The sequence below is a fragment of the Dromiciops gliroides genome, chromosome 2, assembly GCF_019393635.1.
Source record: "Dromiciops gliroides isolate mDroGli1 chromosome 2, mDroGli1.pri, whole genome shotgun sequence".
Classification (NCBI taxonomy): Eukaryota; Metazoa; Chordata; class Mammalia; order Microbiotheria; family Microbiotheriidae; genus Dromiciops; species Dromiciops gliroides.
In genome coordinates, this window is record NC_057862.1 from 514,835,698 (window position 1) to 514,861,309 (window position 25,612).

Genomic DNA, 25,612 nt, shown 5'->3' on the forward strand with positions numbered 1-25,612 from the left:
TATATACAGAGGTACAGAAACTGTCTTTTAGAGAGACACAAGCTGTTATAGATATTCTTTGGGACTAACTTCAGAGGGGAGATAGCTGGGCTGTTGACAGTCATCTTGATTTTTGTCTTGCCACTGGATGCTGATGACTCTGGAGGAAAGAGTGAGGCTGATTGATTACATTGCACTGTTCTGCACATCACACACATGGTGCCATTGTTAGTTTTCAAGAAGAAATATGAACAACTAGAAGGGAGAGAAATTTTTAAGAAACTATTCATTCTGTGTTAATCACAATGTCCCACTCAAAATGAAAAGGGGACAGGAGTTAGAAATACTAATAATCTTTGGATCATTAAGACACTCCCCCAGCCAATCCAGCCCACCCCAGTCTCAGCAGCCTGCTTTGAGATGATCTGAGAGGCTGTCAGTAGTTATGAGGGGTGGATGTAGAGATACAATTTTCTCAGTGACCCCTGTAAGGCTGATACTTTGTATTCAGTTAGGTTATAACTACCTCAATGGGTGAATAACCTAACTGAAATGGGGTGGTTTCAAATTTGCATAGCCACAGAAAGGGGCAGAGTTGAGATTAATGGATAAAGGAAACACTATGGTTTCATTGGAGAAAAGTCCAATGATTTGACTAATGCTAGGATGCTGAAATACAGCCCTTATTTCCACCCTCCCATTAGATGATCACATAACATTTATGAACAAACCATAGTGCCATTGTGCTTTTTTGTAATCCATTTGTATAGCATAGATAGAAGTGGAGTCTGGAGGCAGGGATCCTAATATAACATCAATGTCATACAATAATATACTGAATTATTGTTATATTCAAATAATCTTGGCACAAAATTGCTTTGAAGGCTACGTTTAAGTTTTCTTTGGAGAAAATATTTTTAAAAGGCATGCAATCCTTTCAACATTTTTTTGCTTATTATTACTCTTCCCAATACTAAAATAAAACAAAACAAAAAAGGTAAGTCTACCCTACATTCCTGAGAACTACTGTTCTCTTGCTTATCTTAAAAAGCATTGTTTCACAGCTGACAAACAACAGCTATAAAGAATTTTCAAACTGCATCAAAATTATAATGTTTCTGAGCTATAACTAGAAAATATCTTAACTGATTCTAAGCAGGTATTGGGAGAAGTGGGAAGAGACCCATGGGGGACCATGACTTTCACGTAGTCCAATAGTTATCAAATTATCTCTCCTGGATATATTGTCCAGGTCAGTTGTCTTTCCCGTGAGGTATTTCACATTTTCTTCTATTTTTAAATTATTTTTATTGTTTTATTGTTTGACTGATTTCTGATGTCTCATAGAGTAATTAGTTTCCATCTGCCCTCTTCTAATTTTAAGGCATTATTTTCTTCAGTAAGCTGTTGCACCTCCTCTTCCATTTGGCCAATTCTACTTTTTAAGGAGTTCTTTGCTTCAGTGTTTTTTCTTCCCCATTTGGCCAATTGTATTTTTCCATATAAATATTTTATTATTTTCCAGTTACATTTAAAGATAGTTTTCAACATTTGTTTTTATAAGATTTCTAGTTTCAAATTTTTCTCCCTCCTTTCCCTCCCTCCCAATAAAACAAGTAGTCTGATAAAGGGTATATAAGTACAATTACATCAAACATATTTCTGCATTAGTCATGTTATGAGAGAAGAATCAGAGCAAAAAGGCATGACCCCCCAAAACAAAAACAACAAGAAAAACAAGAGAACTAGTATGGTCAATCTGCATCCAGATTCAACGGTCATTTTTTTTTCTTTTGTCTGGATTTGGAGAGCATTTTCCATCATGAGTCCTTTGGAACTATCTTGGATGATTGTATTGCTGAGAAGAATCAAATCCATCACAGTTGATCAACACACAATGTTGTTGATACTGTGTACAGTGTTCTCCTGGTTCTGCTCATCTCACTCATCATCAGTTCATACAAGTCCTTACAGGTTTCTTTGAAATCTGCCTGCTCATCATTCCTTACAGCACAATAGTATTCCATTACATTCATATAATGTATTCATATAATGTTCAGCCATTCCCAAATAGATGAATAACCCATCAATTTCCGATTCCTTGACACCACATAAAGAGCAGCTATAAATATTTTTCTGCATGTGGGTCATTTTCCCTTTTTTGTGATTTCTTTGGGGAAAAGACCTAATAGTGGTATTGCTGGGTCAAAGAGTATGCACAGCTTTATATGCCTTTGGACATAATTCCAAACTGTTCTCCAGAATGGTTGGATCAGTTTACAGCTCCACCAACAATGCATTAGTGTTCCAATTTTTCTACAGCTTCTCCAACATTTATTATTTTCCTTTTTTGTCATGTTAACCAATCTGATAGGTTTCAGGTGGTACCTCAGAGTTGTTTTAATTTCTATTTCTCTAATAAATAGTGATTTAGAGCATTTTTTCATATGGGAATAGATAGCTTTGATTTCTTTATCAGAAAACTGCCTGTTCATATACTTTGACCATTTCTCAATTGTGGAATAACTTGGATTCTTATAAATTTGAGTTATTTCCCTATACATTTTAGAAATGAGGCCTTTATCAGAAATACTGGTCATAAAAATTGTTTCCCAGCTTTCTGCCTCCCTTCTAATTTTGGATGCATTGCTTCTGTTTGTACAAAAACTTTTTAATTTAATGTAATCAAAATCATCCATTTTGCACTTCATAATATTCTCTATCTCTTGTTTGGTCATAAACTGTTCTCCTTTCCAGTGATCTGAGAGGTAAACTATTCCTTCCTCTCCTAATTTATCTATGGTATCGCATTTTATGTCTAAATCATGTACCTATTTTGACCTTATTTTAGTATAAGGTGTAAGATGTTGGTCTATGCCTAGTTTCTGCCATACTATCTTCCAGGTTTCCCAGCAGTTTTTGTCAAATACTGAATTCCTATCCCAGAAGCTAGAAAGAAGTTCTTCCTTTTTCATCTATTCAGTTAATAACATCCACATCATAAGTGAACTGTGATCTTCATCCTCTACAAGTATGCAGGAAAGAAAGACCATCCCAGGCTGGTCAAATTTTAATATGCAGCCTGTTCCAGCTACACAGACAATCAAAGGTGCTTATACCCACCTGATGTGGCAGGAGAGCTCAGGGAAGCACCTCAACCTTGTTTAGGTAATGTAGGCATATGCAATGCAAGTCTTCTTCAACATTTATTAGTTTATGGTAATGTTTTACAAAATTCACATATATAACTTATATCTGATTATTTACAATCTCAGGGAGGGGGAGGGGAGGCAGGAAAGGAGGGATAAAATTTGGAACACAAAACTTTAAATAATATGTTTATTATTTTAAAAAGTATTAGTTAAAATACTTCTTTCTCTCACTTATATTTCTCTGTCTCTGGCTCTCACTTTCCCTGTTTCTGTGTCTGTCTCTCTGTCTCTTTGTCTCTCTGTATGTCTCACTCTCTGTTTCTGTTTCTGTCTCTATGCCTATCTCTCCATCTCTCTTCCCCCTTTCTCCTCTCTGTTCTTGCTTTTGATGTTATTTCAGTAATATTACTTTAAAAAATGAGACCTCTTCTTGGAGATATCACACTGAATCCCAAATGAAGTTGTTTTGGTTTGGTTTGGTTTATAACATTGTTTTTAACTGAAATTTTCTCATTGACTTCCTTGATCTTTAATGAAATAATGAATTAAACTATTGATGAAGGCAATAGATTTTGCACTTCAATCACTGTCCTAGGAATATTCAGGGGGGAAGAAAACTTTCCATTTAAATAAATGCAGTGCAGAGACTGAGGATTTTCTGGAACCTTGTGTTTATTTCAGGTTCTATTCACACTGAGATATTTATTTATGCTTTTCTGTGTCCATATTCATTGTTTGCCCCTAGGTTATTGTGACCTTTTGCAATTGATATAATCTGTTCAATGTGAACAAGCCCATTCAGTGCTATAAACTGTAATTTCAGAAATAGCATCCATTAAAAGCAATCATTCATAAAAAATTAATAGTAAAAAAAAAACAAATAGCATTCCAGAAATAATCTTTTCATCATTAAGACAAACAACAGCAAATTATGCATGAATACTAACAGCATAAGCTCTTAAGTGCAGCTGATGGCGTTGTAAAATATTGATACCTCATTCTATACTTCACTTATATTTGAGAAGGCTTATAGGAACAGACCAATTTTTAAAACCACTGTTACTTTTATGGGGACAGAGCTGATGTATTGATAGTAAAGTTGGCAGTTCTAAGTAGGGTCAAATATATGCTGGTGACCATATGAAATATTAAACTGAAGAATTTAGGGAAAAATCATTACTGGGGAAACTAAACTTTATCTTCAGTCTATGCCAAACAGGCATAATAGAAGGAGTTCTGCAGTGCCTTTTCCAAAAGAAATTGATGGGGAAGAAAAAGAAGATGGGTTGAGGGAAAGGTATGAATGACAAGCAAGAGAAAATGTAACCAAAGTTAAAATAAATAGAAATACAGTCAGCAATGAGGCACTGGGATTGTATTTTTTTCAAGGTAGCAATATTCACTACCTTTAGATGGACCAATACAAAGTAACTGATTAGCTAAAGGAGGATCATCCTCCTGAGTCATGCTCTCACAGGCAAGCCTTCTTCAGTATCTATCTGTTTTTGTTGTTGTTTGTCAGTTGCATATGGAGAAGACCAACGGCATCACAGTGTTGGAGTCAGGGTATGGATTGGTTGGCTATGGATGATGAGATCAATTAGAGGTTTTTTTTTTGTTGTTGTTGTTTTGGTTTTTGCAGGGCAATGGGGGTTAAGTGACTTGCCCAGGGTCACACAGCTAGTAAGTCTGAAATGTCCGAGGCTGGATTTGAACTCAGGTACTCCTGAATCCAGGGTCAGTGCTTTATCCACTGTGCCACCTAGCCGCGACCCCCCCCATCAATTAGAGTTTAGAAGGCACTACCACAGATCCTACACAAGTGGCCCATTGGATTTGTGCAAATCACATTTCCTTCCTCAATGTGGGCACTCCATGCTGGATAGTCCTGGGCCAGTGTTTTCCATGTCTTACAGTCAATACTAAAGATTTTCCGTTATACCTTGAGAGTATCCTCATCCCACTTCTTCTGATGACCATGTGAGTGCTTACTATATGCAAGTTTTCTGTAAAATTATCTTTTGGGTAACTATGCATTTGGTATTTGAACTATGTTGCCAACCAAACTGAGTCACACTCTCTGCAACAGAGTTTGAATGTTTGGCAATTTAGCTCTAAAGAGGACATCAGTATCAAGTACCTTATCTTGCCAGTAGTCTTGAGCATCTCCCTTAGACATTTCAGGTAGAGGTGGTTCAATTTTCTGGCTTAGTATTGATAGACTCTCCAGGTTTCACAGTAATACAACTGTATATTCAGCATGACAGCTCTGTAGACCTTCAGTTTGCTATGCAGCCTGCTAATTCTTCTATTCCAAACTTTCTTTCAGAGCCTCCCAAACACTAAGCTAGTTTTGGCAATAACTAAGGTTTTAGCAGAGTTCAGTTAGCAATTGTGTTAGGTAAGGTAGGTGAGACACTTAACATTTTAGTATTTGATATCCCCTAACATTTTGATGTCCATTCTGAAAGTGTGCTCTCTTATAGGTTTTATTTTATTTTATTTTATTTTTGGTAGGGCAATGGGGGTTAAATGACTTGCCCAGGGTCACAGAGCTAGTAAGTATCAAGTGTCTGAGGCTGGATTTGAACTCAGGTCCTCCTGAATCCAAAGCTGGCGCATTTATCCACTGCACCGCCTAGCTGCCCCATCTCCTATAGTTTTTATTCAAGGAAATACCGGCTTTGTGTAGGCTACATGTAACTTATTCAATAATAATTGCCTTGTGATTCATTGTTCCTTTAAGTCTGTGTACTGCCCATAATGATGATCAATCCCCTAGTATGATGTTCTAGTACAGTTTGGGGTTGTGCTGGAATCAATTAAATTCAACCAACCCTGAGTAAGCACCTACTACATTCAAGGCACTTCCATATGTCCAGGGTATATTGAATGCCACCCCTACAAATGAAGAATACTTAAATTCTATTGCACTCCACACCCATCCCACTATGTATGCTCCATGAAGACAGAGCTGGTTTTATTTAGTTTCTATAAGCAGAGAAACGTGCATAGAATCTTGTTGTTTAATTCTCATTGCCATATTTAAGTGAACTGTGCTTGGCTCCACAAGGCTTTCATTTTACTGTGGGGATACAATAGATACATAAATAATGAGTGAAGCATAAAGTGCTCCACATGAAAGCAAAAACCAGTAAGGTTTGATTTCAAAACAGGATGTCATGACTAGGGTAGAGTACCAGGGGTAGGGGAACTCCAGGAAAAGCTGGAAAAACAATTTCTTTCTGACTTCATCTTTCCATTCTTTCTACTGGGCTTATAATATTAAGCTTGTGTTGCTTCTAGGTTTGTTTGTGTGGTTTTTAAAATTCCTTTCTCCTATTTATTATTAAACTCCATTTTTGGAGAGAGCCCAACACAAACATTTTCTTATGTCTTACCTTGATGATGCACTATTTTGGAATATCTCTGACCTTTCCACCATGCCCCTGGAAGCTCATTATCAGGATATACTAATCATCCTGTGATATCTCACCAACCTTGCTACTCTGCTTCATCATTATCTTCTGCCTACTGACTGGAGGGTTGGGCCAAGTATTACAAACCTAAAACTAAGGAGGAAGCCTAGCTCAGGCATCTCCTCATTTCTTACCTGACTGAACAAATTTTGGACTCCACTAACTAACTTGTCCACCTTACTTTTGCATAGGGCAATTTCTCCTCACTCCCTGTTTTTCACCTTCCTTGAAAGCCTTGTCTTCCCCCATTAGACTTTAGATTTCTTGAGAGTAGGGGTTGTCTTCCTCTCTTCCTATTTCTATCTCCAATACTTGGTTCAAAAAAACATAGTAGGAATTTAATTAATGTTTATTGATTATTTTTTTTTTCGGGGCAATGGGGCTTAAGTGACTTGCCCAGGGTCACACAGCTAGTAAGTGTAAAGTGTCTGAGGCCAGATTTGAACTCAGGTACTCGTGAATACAGGGCCGGTGCTTTATCCACTGTGCCACCTAGCCGCCCCCGATTAATTATTGATTGATTACCTTTGGCTAGTTTACAAATGAGGTCAGTACTGGGGACAATTCTTGAAGAGGCTTATTTTTCTCCCAGTAATCTAGATGAAACAGTAAACAGAGTCCTGGGCCTGGAGTCAGAAAGACCTTAGTTCAAATCCCACCTTTGACATATATCAGCAAAGTAACCCTGAGGATATCACTTAACTCTTTCTGCTTCAGTTTGTTCAGTTCTAAAATGGGCATCATAATAAAATGTACTTCTAAGGGTTATTGTGAGGATGACATGAGAAAGCATTTTAAAATGTTCAGCATACCTAAGCTCACAGTAGGCACTGAATATATAATTGTTCCATTCACTACCTCCCAAACCGAGCACTAAGTGAATCTATTATATACTCCCTAAACGGTTACATAGCCAAGTTTAGTGCACTAAAAATCATAATATGCACCAAGAAGGAAGAATTAGAACATAAAATACTGTGTAACAAGAAAAATTTAGGGACAAGAGGTAGTAGTAGTAGTAGCCCTCCACCAGTCGCAGACGACCATGGATCAGTGCCTTGAAGAGTCACAGGCCACAGTGTGGCTGTGCAGTCTGATGTGGGAGCCGCATTTCCTGAGTGACTTAGAACCAGTAACTGCCACATCCCGTGTTGCATCTACCCCATAAGGAGTAGCTAGAGTGTTCTCTCCAGGGCGCTGGCCTGGGCGAATCAATATGGAAAACAAGCTGTTGCCCATGCAGCAGGTTTTCCCTCTTTGCAACATTGGTGCATCCAAGAGGTAGGAACTGATTAATATATGAAAATCACATTAACAAGGGATTCTTCTGACCACAAGGACAAGGACAGGTTTCCTACTTGAATTCTGAAAAGAGCTATCTTTGGTACCTTCTTAGGTGTTGTCACAGTGGATGAAAGTGTGGTTGCAGAGGAAGAACAATGCCTGTGAGAGAGGCTCTCATTCAATTGCATATAGTCTCTGATACCACATCCATATCACATACCACATTCAAATACCACACATGTATGTGTGTATGTGTAGTCTCTGATTCTCAGTGTCCCCCCAGAAGAATGCAATGGGAAGGAAACAAGCCATTCCACATTTCTTTCTATGAAGATTGAGAATATAATTGTTATCTTTGAATTCCACCTCTCTCTGGACTCCTTCCAGAACTCTGAAATTTTATCCCTGTAAAGTATACCCATACACTATTTCTGGAATTTTCACAAATATCCATTATTATGCTTCCTGGAATTTCTGTGCCTCACAAAATGGGTAGACCCAAAGTATATACGAAGTAGCCTTACAAGGAAAGAACACTAACAATTGACTGTTCTGTCATATCTGTCCACCTCCTTCACATGTTTGTGAGTATCTAAATGGTGATGGCCACCCCATTTTTGGCATGTAGCTGTCATTCAGAATGAAGATAAGTCACAGATCATAGGATTTAAAACTCTAAGGGAAATTAGAAATCATTAAGTTCAAATCCTATCATTTCACAGATGAATAAACTTAAGCCCAGAAAAGGATCAGAGCTGCCCCAATCTCATAGAAAAAACAGCTGATCCATGATATGAACCAAGGTCTCCTGGGATGCCAAATTCAATGCTTTTTCCACCAAATCAGACTGATGAATTCAAGGAACCTCAAGGAGTCAAGGTTTCATTAATAATCTGTGGTATGAACACCGAGAAAATTGTTATAGATGATGAAGTTGTAGCCAGTAGGATTTGATTTGGGGACACATGGGACCATGTTCAGGTTTCTAAGGAAAAGAAACTCAGGAAAGAAGTTGTTTGCTAAGGCAAAGTTATTTGTACTCTATCCATTGATCCACCTATCTGCCCTATTTAGGAGAAAGACAAAAGTCAAAATAAGGAAAGAGAAAGGAATAAAGAACAAGAGAATCATGAAACAAGATTGGACCAGCAGGATTCTATGGGGGAAATGATATATAAATAGATAGATAGATATACATTGATATACATAGTATTCCATATCTGTGTTTAGAATTATTTTTTATATTAAATAACTGTACATAGTCATTCTTCAATTTTAAAATGAAAATTATAAACTGTTATGGAAAGAGGCAGATTCTAAATCAGCATCCCATACTGAAGGGTAGAGAAACTTATTTAGCACTTATGAAATTAGCATACAGGATTAGGATCAAGGGAATATAGAGGGCAAGATAAAAGCAACAGTAGCAAAGGATCTTTTTTTTTTAATCCTTCTGGATTCTGAAATAATAATAATAAATAGCATCCCCCATTGTGATATTCAACACCTTAGAGAAGTTCATGTGAGCCTGTCTACCTTTCCCAAGGTTATTTATACATCAGATCCCCAGTTAGGGAATATTAGCCAACCTTCATATAGGAACAGGGAGAAAAAAAGAATAACAACAACGAGAGCTCATTTTCATTGTAGTGCTTAAAATGAATACATTTTCTTAGAGATAATGACCACTGTGGCCTGGGAACTGTTTGTAAATCAAATCAAATATTCTGAGATTATTCATAATACCAAATTATTGTAACACCCAGACCATACACCACACTACCAAACCAACAAAACAAAAAGGAAGATGTCTTGTTCTGTTTAACAAATTTTGTGTTTTTTATCAATAAAAATATTTTTATTATGAGGAAGTCTGTAGAATATTGGCTTTCGTGGTCATGACAAAAGAAAAGAAAACTCATGATTAGAGAGAGAAAATATATATCTTATAATGCATCGGCTCTGACTATTTATACATATGATTATATACAAACTGGTTTCCTTTAAAGTATTTTATAAATGATAGCATTAATAGTCTTTTAAGGAACTAAAACTTCCTGTCTACAATAGACTCTGTTTTTCTACATGGTATCAAGAGAGGCTTACTCATAGCAGCTTGTGTTTTATTTCCTTTACAGTTGGTGATCTATAGTCCTGACAATTCAGTTGCAAATTAAAACAGAATAGAGGTCAAATAGAATAATTTTTCCTACAAATGTAGTCTTACACTTCCTAAGAGAGGTCAATAGATGCATTTCTCACCATTCAGGAAAGTTCCTTGTTCTTGCCAAATGTATCACACTTTGAGGACATAACTTTATGGACCTTCTTGAACATTCTTCTTTATGACACATAGTTATTTTATTTTTTTTCTTAACAACACTATGATAATATTGGGGAAAAACAAAACATAAATAATATAATCAATTGCTCTTTATTCTTTCCTATATACTTTGAATATACTATGTGGTATGTACTAGGAAGTATAAAACAGTGCATTAGTTTAGGCAATAAGGCATTTACCTGAAAGCAATTGATCAGTGACAATGGTGTGATATTTATATCAGAATATAATGCTTTCCATAGGATGAGCAGGCATGGAGGGATTGCTTTCTGCACTATTGGAAGAAATATCCAGAAAATAAAGATCACAGAATGAATGCAATATGGAATACTGAACTGTATATTTGTGTGTATACACGTAAGTGGGCCATTTTATAATGGTATTAACTTAACAGCTAAATGCATCATAATAACCCAGAGTAATTATTGAAATGGCAGAGTATCTCATCACCATGTGTTCTCCTCTCCACAGAGATGACCACAGTCTACATCTGGTAAGTTATGTGGAGGAAATGACTTCATGATTTTATTAAATGATACTACCAGAAGGAGCTCAGAAAGCATTGCTGGGATTGATCCATTCCTCAACAAGAAACTGAACACTTTAAAGGTACAAATATTATTCCATCTCTACTGCTTTTTGACAGTATGGACTATGTAAGAGAAATATGTATTCATGTAAAACAAATAACAAAGGAAAAGAGCCATTGATCAAGGTGTTTGAGGACAATATTTGTATTTTGGGACCACTGCTTATGATTTAAAGTAAATAAATAATAAGGATTTGACCAAGGATGAAATGCATCTAATATGATCTATGGAAAATATATTTTTCTGAAGGCATCTGATCAAAATGGCTCTAAGTTGAAAATGTAGGGTGAAAGAGAAAACTCAGCACAGAATTATAACCACAAAGCCAGATAGCACAAACATACATATCCCATGCAACATAGTATGCATAAATCAAGATGAATGTCAATGAAAAAAAAACACATTAATTCATAGTAGACAAATTGGGATCTGGAGAGTAGAAGTAAAATTCATTGTCTCAGATGTCTATATACAAAAAGGAAAATTATATATAATCAACAAAGTGAATTCTTATTCATGATTTAAAGAGGGTTGATTTGCCTGGAATGTTATGGGAAACTATAATCCTATAGAAGGATATAATGTTGATGGTAATAAAATAGATAAGTAAGGGGTTTATAACAATATATGCTATGAACATAATGAATGGCTTTACAAGTCTAGAGCTGGAAGATACTTGTGGAGCCATCTCTTCCAATAATCTCTCTTTTTTTAAAGGTGAGAAAAGTTTGGGAGAAAATTAAATTTTCTTTTCCAAGTGAGTACAGTTAACTCAGATCTTCTGACTCCAAAGCTACCAGAAGAAGAATCTAACTTCTTTGGGGGACAAGCATAGATTCTAGATAACAGTCAGTGAGGGGAAAACAATATTATAACAGGACTACATCAAGACCATTATAAATAATGTGGAGAGGAAGAAATAGATAAGCATTCTGAAAAGAGATCACAACAGAGAAGAATGATAATTAGTAATTAAGAGGTACATAAACTATTTAGAAGTGTCACATGGTTTTTCCTTGGCTCCAGAGATAATACATATTTTTAACATTTTCTTGGATGAAAGAATAGTTGGCATTTATCAAATTGATGATGAAATAATATTGTGAGACATAGCTAAATCAGGTTTCCAAAACAACCAAACAAACAAAATTTCATAAGTGACTAGATCTATATATGGATCAAAAGAATGCTATATTTTATATGGATAATTTCTTCAATTCCAACAATCATCTTATAGATTTTAAGCAGGATGGGACTTCTGTGACTATCTTGAACATCCCCCTTATTTTGAAATTGAGGAAAGTAATTTTCAGAGGTATTGAATAATTTTCTTGAGCATAACCAGTTAGTTTAAAGAGCAGAGCCAGAATTTGGACACAAATTCCTTGACTTCAAGCCTAGTTCTTTTTCTACAACTTCATACTTCAAAGTATCAACTGGAAAAGTACAAGATAGAAAAAGAATGGCCAACATAGATATGCAGACTAAATTGAAGGGAAATTCAATATTAGTCAGGAGTATGACATGGCAGTTCAAAAATCAAACACAATCTTAGAGTACATAAATCGAGACAGAGTACCTCCAAAATAACTTCTAAAGATTATTTTATCAGGAAAATATAAATATCGCATACCATTGACTGAAAATAAGTTGGGGAAGACTGTACTCTTTGACTAAGTATGAAACTTCAAAATAAATGAATATGGATTCACTAGGGAATAAGGCCACATATTCATAATTTTTTAGGATAATGTACCTTATGAAAATAAAAGGTAACCTTGATGAAAATATGAGAAGATATTTTTTACAGCAGACCACATGTTTTATCAGCACACAAATGAATGGAAGGTTGAGGAGATAAAAGCTCCCATTTTGTTTATTGTCTGATGTGAAGTTAGATGGGCTATCCATTTGCTTGAGATAGTCACCAAAGATGGATAATTACTCCAGCCAGAAATGAAGAGGAATAGGATAGCTAGTCATAGTAATTGGCACAGTTGCAGAGTGCTTTGAAGAAACCAGTACTGTTCCCAGTGAATGTACCCATTCTTTCACCACAAAAATACTCTCAGTGATGAAATATGATTGAGAATCTCCAAACATCATTTTCACTGAGGATTTAATATTATAGATGATCATCCAAAAAGCAATGGAGAAATTCAGTGTGTAGACAGACTTTTTCAAATTCCAATAATAATTTTTGCACCAGTTCTTTCTTTAGGGTTTCCTTCCAGCCATTTTTTTTTCAGTAAGGCAATTGGGGTTAAGTGACTTGCCCAGGGTCACACAGCTAGTAAGTGTTGTGTCTGAGGCCAGATTTGAACTCAGGTATTCCTGACTCCAGGGCCAGTGCTCTATCCACTACACCACCTAGCTGCCCCCTTCCAGCCATTTTCAATGTAATTGGCTTACTACAGTATGGGCACTTACCAAAGATATTGATAAAACTCTATCTGCAGGGCAGCTAGGTGGCACAGTGCATAGAGCACCGGCCCTGGATTCAGGAGTACCTGAGTTCAAATCCGGCCTCAGACACTTAACACTTACTAGCTGTGTGACCCTGGGCAAGTCACTTAACCCCAATTGCCTCACTTAAAAAAAAAAAAAAACTCTATCTGCCACTCAGCTGGCCTCTAAACTACTTCTGATGGAAGGGCTGGCCATACTGGGCATTATCACACCCTTGACCTAGGATAACAATAAGTACAACAAATTCCACCATCCATTATGAAATCAGATTTATCCAGGACAGCACATACTGGAAATTGAATTTCTAAAACATTTTTTCAAATTTTGTAACAGATTATTTTCAGGATCCCATATTTTAATTTCCAAGGGTTTAACCACACATTCAGCACCAAGAAAGAAGCATTCAGGAAGTATTATGTGGTGCCTGGGGTCTACATCTATATTTATTGAAACATAATTTCTTACTGCAATTCTCACGGTTACACTTCATGTGGGTTTTCCTGGCTCAAGAATCAAAGTCTTCTGATCAATTTCATTCATGACATCCCAGAATGTTTTTAGTGATTCTAATGGCACCAAAAACTGAATATGAATGTTTGTCAATGAACTGTGTGGTGTCCAGGAAACAGAAAATGGAATCAGTAAATCCACAGAGCAATCTGTCAGATACTTTACTTTTACCTTGATTCTGTCAGATATTTTGCTTTTAACTTGAGAGTGGTTAGATGTTCTCTCCCAAAAGTTTCTTTGGCTTTTAGCTTGATGGTACTGAAGGAAGTATCCCCATACACAAATTTATCCCAACCTGGAGTTTCTATTTCTTCAACAAGACATGAATAGTACTGAGTTGGAGGTGGTACTGTGTATAGTTCTTGTTTATTCTTCAGTCCAACTTCCTTCATATATCTTAATCAGGAGGCTGAACTCGGTGGACCTCCAAAGTCACTACCAGTTCTAAAACTAGGACCCCAAATCATGTTCCACTCCAACATAAAAAGTACTGTAATCTTTTGAATTTTTAGTTGACGAACTTCAGGTAACAGTATTCTAACATGGAAGTCCCTCCCCTGAGCTGAGATGAATCCCATCATAAAGGGTTTTCTCCAGGTTCTGGGGAAAGTGGAGTGGCCAATGCTGCAGCAAAGCTGCCTTGGCTGCAAACATGACCTGGCCCAGTCTGGGATTTCAAGGACCTGGTACCCATGGTTCTCCTTTCTAGTCAGATGACAACTCTGATATTGTGTTCAGTTCTGAATTCCATATTCTGTAAAGGATTAAAAAAAGATGGAGTGTATCTAGTCTAAGTAACCAGCTTGTCAAAAGTATGGCAGACCATGTCATAAGAGGAACAACTGAAAGTACAGAGGCATTTTTGGTGAGAGAAGATAGATGTATGTAGAAAACAACAGCTATCTTCAGGTGAAAAGGAAGTTAGCCTCAAGAGAAGAGAATTGGCTCAAAGGGTGAATATTGAAGAAAGAAGATAGATTATTGTTTTTAAAGGAAAAGAGATCCATCAATGGAATTGGGTCAGCTTTGGAGATAATAAATTCTTTATCTCTAAAAGCATTCAAAGAGTGACTGTCAAACAACAAATCTAAGATGTTGAAACTTCATTTACTAAATAGATTAGATGCCATTTGAACTCTTAATTTTGACCCTCTTTGATTTTATGATAAGAAAGCTATATGGAATAGATTATAATACAGTAGGTTAGATAATGTTTTATTTATATTTGTAAATATATTGCAATATATCAAAGATATTTGATTCATTCTCTGGATGTTGCATTGCAAAATAAATATATAAATAAATCAGATCTTGCCAAATTAATCATAGACTTAGAAATTTCCCTGAGACTGACAAAGGTTAAGTGATTTGCTTAATGATTAACAGAGATAAAAAGTATAAAAACATAATTTGAACGTTGCTCTTTCTGACTCCATCTCCAATATACAATACGGTATGACACAGTGCTTCTCATTTATTATAATAGTTTTCCTTTTTTCCAAATAGAATTATTTGGGAAAAGTGAATTTCAATTTCAAGAGACTTGGGATATCATTCTGGTTCTGGGACACATCTGTAAATGATTTAGATAACATCACTTTTGAAATAATACTATGTGGGGACCAATTTTTAATTGGGGAGTGTTAGCTAAGCAGCTCACTGCAATATTAGGGCAAAGAAGGAGACCTGCAGTCTCCCTCAAAACAGAACAGGATTTATTTTAACAAGAACGAACTTAGAAAAAAAACAAAAAAAACAACACAAACAAGATCAGTAGGATCAAGGGAAAGGAAATAAAATGGGGAAAGGGAAATTATACAACCTGAGAAAATACCGTCGCCCAGGAATCAGCTGAGAATACACAGCAGAATTCCTGTCACCTTCCAGCTTCCACCTAGAATGCCCAGTTCTCCTCCCCCAATCCCAGAAAACCCCATACCACCCAAGCCAATGGGATGGCTGCTCTGACAGTCACACGACTGCCCTCACTAGGCTTCCAATCATTATAATTTTGCTAGGCCCATGTAGGCAGCAGTGAGTGGTGATGATGTGAGGTGCCAGCGCCATGGCAACAGCTACAACCAGTGGGTGGAGCACCCTGTAGTTTGCAGTGCCCCAGGCCAGTACGTGCTAAGGCATAAAAACCTCAATTAACAATTAATTCTTTACAACTAATTACTATGGTTTGAGATTAGATTAACCTAATTATAGTATTAAGGTAATTTTAAATAAAATGCAATATAAATTTCTTAATTATCTATAAAACATTTTTCTAATAGAAAAGATAAAAAATGAAGATTAAATTCAATATTTGACACTGAATATTGAACAACTGTTTATTAACTGACCTCAGTAAGACCAGAGAAAAGGTTGAATGCAGTGGAAGTCTATTCACTGGACTAAGACTTTTGAGAAATAAACCATGGGCACATAAGCCAAAAGGATGAGTCTAGCTTGCCTAAGGTGGAATGGCAACTCCCCAGATTAGGAAAGTATAGATTGAGCTCTGGTGTTGCTAAAAAGAGTTAGGAGAGAATGAGCACCTAATGGATCCTGAGGTATTGGTTTGATAATCCAATGAGCAAATCCAAATCTGGCTAGAAAAGCTACTTATTTGGGGGAAAAAATCCAGCATTTTTAACTGACATTAGAGAATATCTAGTCCACTCTTTCTCTTTAAGAAAATAGAAGGTGAAGCTCAGAAAAAGGAATGTCTAATTTCATTTAGCTAGTTAATGGCAGAGCTAGAATTTGAAACCAAACCTTTGGGCCTTTACTCAGATATTTTCCATACATCATGATCCTAGGTTCATCTAAACATGATAAATAGACAAATTATAATTTCCTTACTATTGTTTTACTTTCCTGTCAACAAAAATACAGCAATATAGGAAAAAGGTTCTAACATGAGCAATTTATCTTTTGAAAATCAATCTGTGAGTGTGTGCACATGCAAATTTGTGCACCTACAGGTGTGAGTGTGAGTACATGTGCATTTGAGAGAGGGAGACAGATAGATATGGAGGGAGGGAGAGAGGCGGGGAGAGAGAGAGAGAGAGAGAGAGAGAGACAGAGAGAGAGAGAGAGAGAGAGAGAGAGAGAGAGACAGAGAGAGAGAGAGAGAGAGAGAGAGAGAGAGACAGAGAGAGACACACAGAGAGAGAGACAGAGAGAGAGAGAGAGAGAGAAAGAGAGAGAGAGATTGCTTATTAAGCCATTGTCTCTCAGAGAAAATGCTGGATGGCAAGAGTAATTATTTCCATTCTTCATAGGTTAGAATTATTCTAATAACAGAGTTAAAGGTGGCTTTAAGCTCAAAAATGAAATACTAAATAGCTCCTGCCGCATTTGTCTTACTTTTAGCACAAGAAAAATTTTTTAAAAAGATTGTTGTTTCAAGATTCAGTTTTCAAAAAAACATTTAAATACTGCCTGTGTAGGAAAAGCTATAGTACAAATAATGGGATGTGAACTAACGGTACAGGGTAGCAGTGAAATGATACTTTGTGACTTTCACACTGGGCTCAGGTGGTATGCACTGAGACAAGATACTGCCACTATTCTCTAGCACTGGACCCACCTTGAAAACCCCTCTCTGTCTCCTCACAATTCTGCCAGACTCCTCAGGCCTTATCTCCAATTTCTCTTTATGGCTATAAGGAAGACTTTCTGGAGTTTCAAAGTACACATTATCATCATTTATCACTGGTTGAATGTAGGAGAAAAGTATTGATAATCTAATCACCTACCTCCCTTAATGGATTTCTTAAAATGGAGATACTCTTCCAGAAGTTGGAGTTGAAGTGACTGAACATAAGAGAATGGATTTTGGGGGTAGAAAATAGCAGTTCATTCTTAAGCAACCAGAAAATATAATATCTACACTGTAAGGTTCAAAAATAATGTGAACTTGCTGGCAACAGTGAGTGCAGCCAGGCAGAAAGTAAGGGGTTCTCTTCTTGATTAGTTTTCTCAGCATTTGATGGCAGCAGCTCCACAGATGATGGTAGATGAAGGTGAACACAGTACTTTCTGTCTTGGCTCTTCCTTGTGATGGCCATCGCAAGAGGCAGCAGTATCCATCAGGGAATTCCAATAATTAGGGCAGGGGCATTAGCTTTCCTGATATGTTTAGGATAGGTAAAAGTGTATTATTGATCATTGAAAGTGTTTAACAAGACTTTATTATACATATTTTGGCTGAAGCTTGTTGACTGCTTTTCAGTATGGCATTACGGATTGTTGCTTAGGTACAAGTTTGGTTAACTGAAATCTTAGGCCCATTTCAGCTATCAGTTTCTGTGTTTCTCAATGTATAAATCCCCAATTTATATATGGGCAAAATAAATTCATTCTGGTTAAGTGACTTGTCAAAATTCATATGAAGTGGCATTCTGTACTCTAACCTAGGTCTTTGCATTTCAAGTCATTAGTTCATTCCAGTCCTCTACTATGTCTCCTTCACATAGTATCAAGCAATGATATTACAATTTTTTAAACTGTCATTTCTGGAATAAGATAATATCGACAATAAATAGGAATAAATTGATCAAGAGTCCCTTGCTAAATTAAACTACAGATTTGCATGAATCAACATATGTTTCCACCTTGATTTAGAACTTTCTTAAGATTATAGAATCTTTAGAATTAAAACTGTAAGGAGTTTTAGAGGTTACACAATTCATCCTTCTCATTTCGAAGATGAAGTTTTAAAGACCCAGAGATGTGAGATGACCCTCTAGATTTTATATTTATAAGGTAAATTTTAATCAACATTGTTTGACTCCAGAACCAGTGCTTTTTCCACTCTAACATACTGAACCCTAGAAATGTCAAGCTTGGGATGATGGCAATAAAATGAAAGTTTTCTAGCATAAAGTTTGTCATATGGGAGTTGACTGTCTTCTGAATAGTCCTTTTTATAATATAAAGCATTGAATTTTTATATGCACATGGATATGTGAGAGTCATGCAAGTTGATATGATCCCTTACATGGTGTTATCAACTCCTAATTATATGTCAGGAGACATTCTTCACTGCCCAGAACATCCATAGCCGCAATCCAAGAATACTGAAGGGTGATGCACTGAAGGGACAGGTCTTTGACCCAGATATGAATTGATTCATGATCTTTAATTTCAGTTTTCAGTTAATTTCACCAAGTATACTTCTTATTTTGGTACAAATTCAGAAGATGACTATCCTCCATTCAAAGTATACACAAATCAGGCTCATCATGAACAACATCACCCTTGAGTTTGAAGGACGAAAAAAATAACCCTTTAATTACCATGTTTATGTCTCTCTTTTTAGGCATCAACAGAAAGTAAACATACTTAACAGGATGCTAGCAATTACCTTCTGCTTTTCAGACTCAGCTTCATTATGAGTGATTCAATCAATATTGTCCTATTCACTGCTTTCATTCGCTTCACTTATTTATGTTTATAAAGTATACATCATTCCCTATCAAAAGAAAGTCTTTAATCCTCACTTGGACTGTGAGTTTACAACAAAAAATTCCATCTAAAAGAACAAAAATAGTCCTCCCTTGGCCTTTTATTTAATGTTATCTACTGCTTGTTCTCCAGGGAATAATGTTAATAGCACACATGCACTTTGACCTTTGAAAAGGACCTTACATACCCATCCTATTTGATCTTTGCAATAACTATGTATTTGGTAGTACATGAATCATTTTAACTTTTATAACCTTATGGAAACAGTCCCAGGGAAAGTAATTGACACTTTTAAGATTGCAGAACTAGAAGGGAGAAGATCTGAGAAGTCAAACTTAAGCCATTGACTAAATGATTTAGAATTGAAAGGATATTTAATTCAATATTCTCATTTTATACATAGAACAGTGAGGTTTGGAATATGGAGGGGAAAAATTTTAGGTTTCTACTGCTTATAGCTTAAAGAGCTCTAACTCAAACCAAGGTTATTACATTTTGAGTCTTCTGCCACTCTGCCCAATTCATTCACCAGCAATACCCTGGCTATACTGTTTAAAGGAGGAACTTCCTGCTGCTGTATTAGGATTTCATCGGTGTTGAGAAGTACTTAAGCCCTTCAGATTCTCCCTATCTGTAACCTGGGACTCTAAGGACAAAATGCTTCATTTCTCAATTAGAGAGGGCTTATTATACACAAGATCATGAAAGTACCTTCAATACCCTTCCTAAACTATGGCTCCAGGAAATGAAAAGTAGACCCCCCCAGGTATATTCTGACTGGGATAGAGTTCCACAGTTCTTCATTCCTGGAATAAATTTCTTTTAATACTGTATCACACAGCTGATTCATATTGAACTTAGTTTCCTAAAATATCCATATATCTTATGGATGAAACTAATTTCTAACCATGTATCTTTTGTGAAATAATTGCCTTGTGAAAAGTTTCCTGATAGGGGTATGTCTCATATGGTCCACTATAACTGGAAAAACTCAAGCTATGCTTCACTTTACTCCCTGGGTATGTCCTTGGCTAGCCACTTGAGTATCTTCCACAATGTATAGGTCTTCACTACTATTTTCCACTTCTAGAACAATAATTTAATCTATATTATCATTGGGACTTGAAAGGGTAAGTCAATCTACTTCCCTATGTCTGAGTTCACCATCCCATAGGGACTTTCCATATCAGAATATCCCCACCTGGCTACCACTTCCCACAATAAATTATCTCCTTCATTAGAATGTAATCTTGAGGATAGAAACACCCTCTACTTTTTTTTATTATTTGAATTCCCTCTCCTTAATGCGGTACTTACAATTTTTTAAAATTTAATTTTATTATTTTCCAGTTACATATTACATATAAGGATAGTTTTCAACATTTGTGTACACTGGATTTTTAGTTCCAATATTTTTTCTTTTCTCCCCCCTCCCTTCCCTCCCTCCTCCCCAAGATGGAAAGCAGTCTGATATAGGTTGTATATGTACAGTCACATCAAACTTATTTCTACCTTAGTCATCTTGTGAAAGAAGAATCAGAGTACAAAGGAAAAACCTCAAACTAAAAAAAAAAAAAGTCCAAAAGTAGAAACAGTATGATTCAATCTACATTCATAATTCACAGTTCTTTTTTCTGGATGTTGAGAATATTTTCAATCACAAGTTCTTTGAAACTGTTTTGGATTGTTTCACTGCTGACAACAGCCAAGTCTATCTCCATTGTTCATCACACAATGTTGCTGTGTACAATGTTCTCCTGGTTCTGCTCCTCTCAGTCAGCATTAGTTCATATAATATAAGTCCTTCCAGGTTTCTCTGAAGTCCTCCTGCTCATCATTTCTTACAGCACAACAGTATTCCATTACATTCTTTTTTCTTTTTCTTTTCTTTTCTTTTTTTTTTTTTTTGGTGTGGCAATTAGGGTTAAGTGACCTGCCCAGGGTCACAAAACTAGTAAGTGACAAGTGTCTGGGACTGGATTTGAACTCAGGTCCTTCTGAATCCAGGGTCAGTGCTTTATCCACTGTGCCACGTAGCTGCCCTGCCATTACATTCATATACCACAATTTGTTTAGCCTTTCCCCTATTGATGGGCATTTCCTTGATCTCCAATTCTTTGCCACCAAAAAGAGAGATGCTATAAATACTTTTGTACATGTGGGTCCTTTTCTCTTTTCTATGGTCTCTTTGGGATACAGACCTAGCAGTGGTACCACTGGGTCAAAGGATATGAACAGTACCATAGCCCTTTGGGCATAGTCCTAAATTGCTCTCCAGAATGGTTGGATCACTTCACAGCTTCACCAACAATGCATTAGTGTTCCAATTTTTTCCACAGCTTCTCCAACATTAATTACTTTCCTTTTTTGTCATATTAGCCAATCTGATAGGTGTTAGGTGGTACCTCAGAGTTGTCTTAATTTGTGTTACTATAATCAATAGTGATTTAGAGAATTTTTTCATATGTCAATAGATAGTTTTGATTTCTTCATCAGAGAACTGCCTGTTCATATCCTTTGACCATTTCTCAATTGGGGAATGACTTGGATTCCTATAAATTTGATTTAATTCCCTATATATTTAAGAAATGAGGCCTTTATCAGAAATGTTGGCTGTAAAATTGTTTCCCAGTTTTCTTCTTCCCTTCTAATTTTGGCTGCATTGCTTCTCTTTGTACAAAAGCTTTTTAATTTAATGTAATCATAGTCTTCCATCTTGCTTTTCATAATATTCTCTATCTCTTGTTTGGGCATAAATTGTTTTCCTCTCCATAGGTCTAAGAGGTAAACTATTCCTCCCTCTCCTAATTTATCTGTGGTATCACCCTTTATGTCAAAATCTTGAACCCATTTTGACCTTAATTTGGTATAATGTATAAGATGTTGGTCTATTCCTAGTTTCTGCCATACTATCTTCCAGTTTTCGTCAAATACTGAGGTCCTATCACAGAAGCAGGATTCTTTGGGTTTATCAAACAGTAGCTTATTATAGTCATTTACAACTGTGTCTCCTGTGCCTAACCTATTCCATGGATCCACCACTCTGTTTCTTAGCCAGTGCCACATAGTTTTGATGACTGCTGCTTTATAATATAGCTTCAAATTTGGTACAGCTAGCCCACCTTCCTGTGCATTTTTTCATTAATTCCCTTGATATTCTTGACATTTTGTTTTTCCAGATGAATTTTGTTATTATTTTTTCTAGCTCTATAAAGTAATTTTTTGGTAGTTTGGTATGGCACTGAATAGGTAAGTTAATTCAGGTAGAATTTTTCTCTTGGATTAATTTATTGTTTGTTTCTATGATTTTTTGTTTGACCCACACATTCTTTAGGATGAGATTGTTTAGTTTAAAGAAGAGTGGTGAGACAGGCACTGGAAAAGTCATATGAGTAATAGGTGGTACTTTTATAGAAGCCTGATACAATGTAAAAAAAAAGGTATAATAATAAAAGTTATCAGAAAAATGAATTAACTACCTAAGGAAATAGTCAATTGAATTCACTGGAAGTAATCTAGTCATCAGAGATATTATGGAGGGAATTTCTGTTCACATGCAGATTGGTCTAAATAACCCCTTATGTTGCTTTTGCTCTTTTATTAGCATCCTGATAGGCCTGAGTCCAGTTAGGGATACTCTGGCCTGGTGGGGGCGGGGGGCACTCTGACCATGGAGAAATATGGTTGATCAACTAGATGGGGTTAATTAGAGTTTACTCTTTCCTTGGAAAAGCAAAGTAGTGAATTAACCAGGTAGTAGTTAGTCAAATATATAACAAAGCAGCCGCCCAGAAAGCTGGGCACCTTGAGTTTATGAACTTAGTTGGGAACCAGTCATGTTTGCTATGTGATTAGGACAAGGTAGTAAGAATAATCCCATGTTAAGAATGTGACATATTTACTACTTCATGTATCCTATTCCCCAAGTAGCTAACATCATAATTTTCCAAACCACTATGACTTTTCAGTCTTAATTCTCTCCCCCCAAACCTTCTCTCCTCTATAAAATTGTCATCTTCTCTTTTGTTCTGGGAGTTGAAGTTTAGACTTCTTCTCCCAGCCATACCTCTATGTGTCAAGTAATAAAAACTTTTACTTAAATTTTGATTAGATAGTGTGAGTGAGTAATTCTTTGAAATAGGAATATTTTTAGAACCAATTTAGCAGTAGCAGTCTCTAGGTTTCTAAATATAACAACACTTCCAATAGCCTCTCCTACAAAGGCTATAGTTATTGCTACTATAATTTTTATGAATCAAATGGAATGTTGAAGATTTGGTAGTTGGACTGAACATTTTTTCTTTACAAAAACTGGAAGAAAGAGTTTATGGATATTATTTGAGAGTAATATTTTAGGAAAGTGAGAGAATGAAGATTAGCAATTACTGAAGAAGTATCAAGATCTCCCTGGATTGTTGTAGGACTGAAAGAGATAAGAATTAACATGATAGCCAATCAAATTGAATAGCAATTAAGATTGAGAAGCAAAATATAAGCGTGATAAGTGAGTGAGGTTTAGCCCTAAACCTTATTATATATATGCAGTAAGAGCACTCAAAAATGGAACCAAAGATTCTACCTATAAAAATTGTACAAACATTGATAAAAATTGGGTGGTAGGAAAATAAATGTGATATTGATATCTGTTTGTATTGAATTAGATTGACAGTAGGAGGTCCATGCTATGATAATCTATAGGTATGTATATGTGCATACAAAATAAACATTATGCATGTATACATATGCACATAGGCATGTATGGAAATGTATATAATATAATATGTATGTGTATAAGCATATATGTATATATAGATATGTGTGTGTGTGGGGGGAGGAGACAGAGACAGAGACACAGAGAGAGAAGTTGAGCACATATTCCAGAGATGGAGACAGAGATTTGTAAATCATCCAAAGGGAGATTACAGTCAAAGCAATACGCAGCTGACCTTTTGGAGAAATGAAGCACGTTGAGAGAAAATAACAGTTATACTGTGACAAATGTAAATTTAATGACTATTAACAGAAGTTTCATTGGGAGCTTCTCTTTCCTAAAAGCACTTTAAATCCTAACTTCATTATCAGTCTATCTGTTCTTTAAATATAGATGTAGATTCCAGAAGCATATTGCAAATGGAAGGGTGGGGAGAAGATAATGTCCAAAGGGAGAACTATGGAATCTAAACATTTTAACTCAGGAACAATTTTTTAAAGAGATACCAGTTTTCTTAATTGTTTAGCACACTTTGCTTCGACAAACATTTTATCTAACTGAAATTTAGGCAATAATATTAGACATAGCATTTGAATGTTGCCTCAGGATTGAATGTAAAGCACTGGAAAGCAGCAAAGTATGATAGCTACCAAATAAATATTAATGAAATTGACATTATAAAGATAAGAACATTTCCTCCATTAAATACCCCCCTGATGTTCCATTATAGAGTGGAGAAGATCTTGGTCTGTAGGATGTACCAAAAGAACATAATCTATAGTAGGTCCTACTAAGCAGGAAGGACTTTGGTTGCATAGTGATGGACTCTGTGCCTGGTGTCCAAATTTCTGGAAAAGGAAAACCCCAGTGGATGTGATTGTGGAGGCATGATTGAAAAAAAAAAAGTGACAGCTGTATGGTGTAGTAGTTAGACTAGATTTAGAAAGATCTGAGTTCAAATCCTACCTCAGACACTTAGAAACTGTGTCACTTAACCTTTTATTCTCTTTATCCTCCTAGGTTTTATTAACATTTCTTAGAGGTTTCTTCTTTCTTTTTTCCATCATCCTCAGTGGCTATCTCTGCTGCCTTCTGAAAAAGGCTCTCTCAAACTTAGGTCTTCTGACTGTATATCTAACATTATTTTTCTATTCCAGACTGCCTTCCAGGTAATTATGATAAATTTTTAAGACATATGAACCAAGTAATATAACATAAAATATCACAGGAGAGATATATTGTTTCCTGTTGATGAGTGAGGGAAGCTTCCTATAAGTGAAGTAACATTTAAGATGTGTCTTGAAGGAAAAATTATATTTCTAAATGCAGAGATGGCAATAGGAGTGAGCCATGTTGTTCAGTGGATAAAGCACTAGACTTGGAGTCGAGAAAACCTGAGTTCACATATAGCCTCAGACACTTCTTAGCTTTGTGACCTGGGCAAGTCATTTAATCTCTGTTGGCCTTAATGCAATAGAGAAAGATATGGAAAACCACTTCAGCATCTTTGTTAAGAAAACTCCATGGACAGTATGGTCCATAGGGTCACAAAGAGTCAGAAACAACAGAATGACTAAATTTCAAGAACAAGAGATAGAAGGAGGAAGGCTTCCTGACACTGGAAATGCCATGAG

General features: G+C 36.1%; 1 pseudogene; it reads right to left on the minus strand.

Annotated features, from left to right (window-relative positions):
• Nucleotides 1-12,178: 12,178 nt before the first annotated feature.
• On the minus strand, nucleotides 12,179-14,461 carry LOC122739219 (annotated as a pseudogene).
• Nucleotides 14,462-25,612: the final 11,151 nt, after the last annotated feature.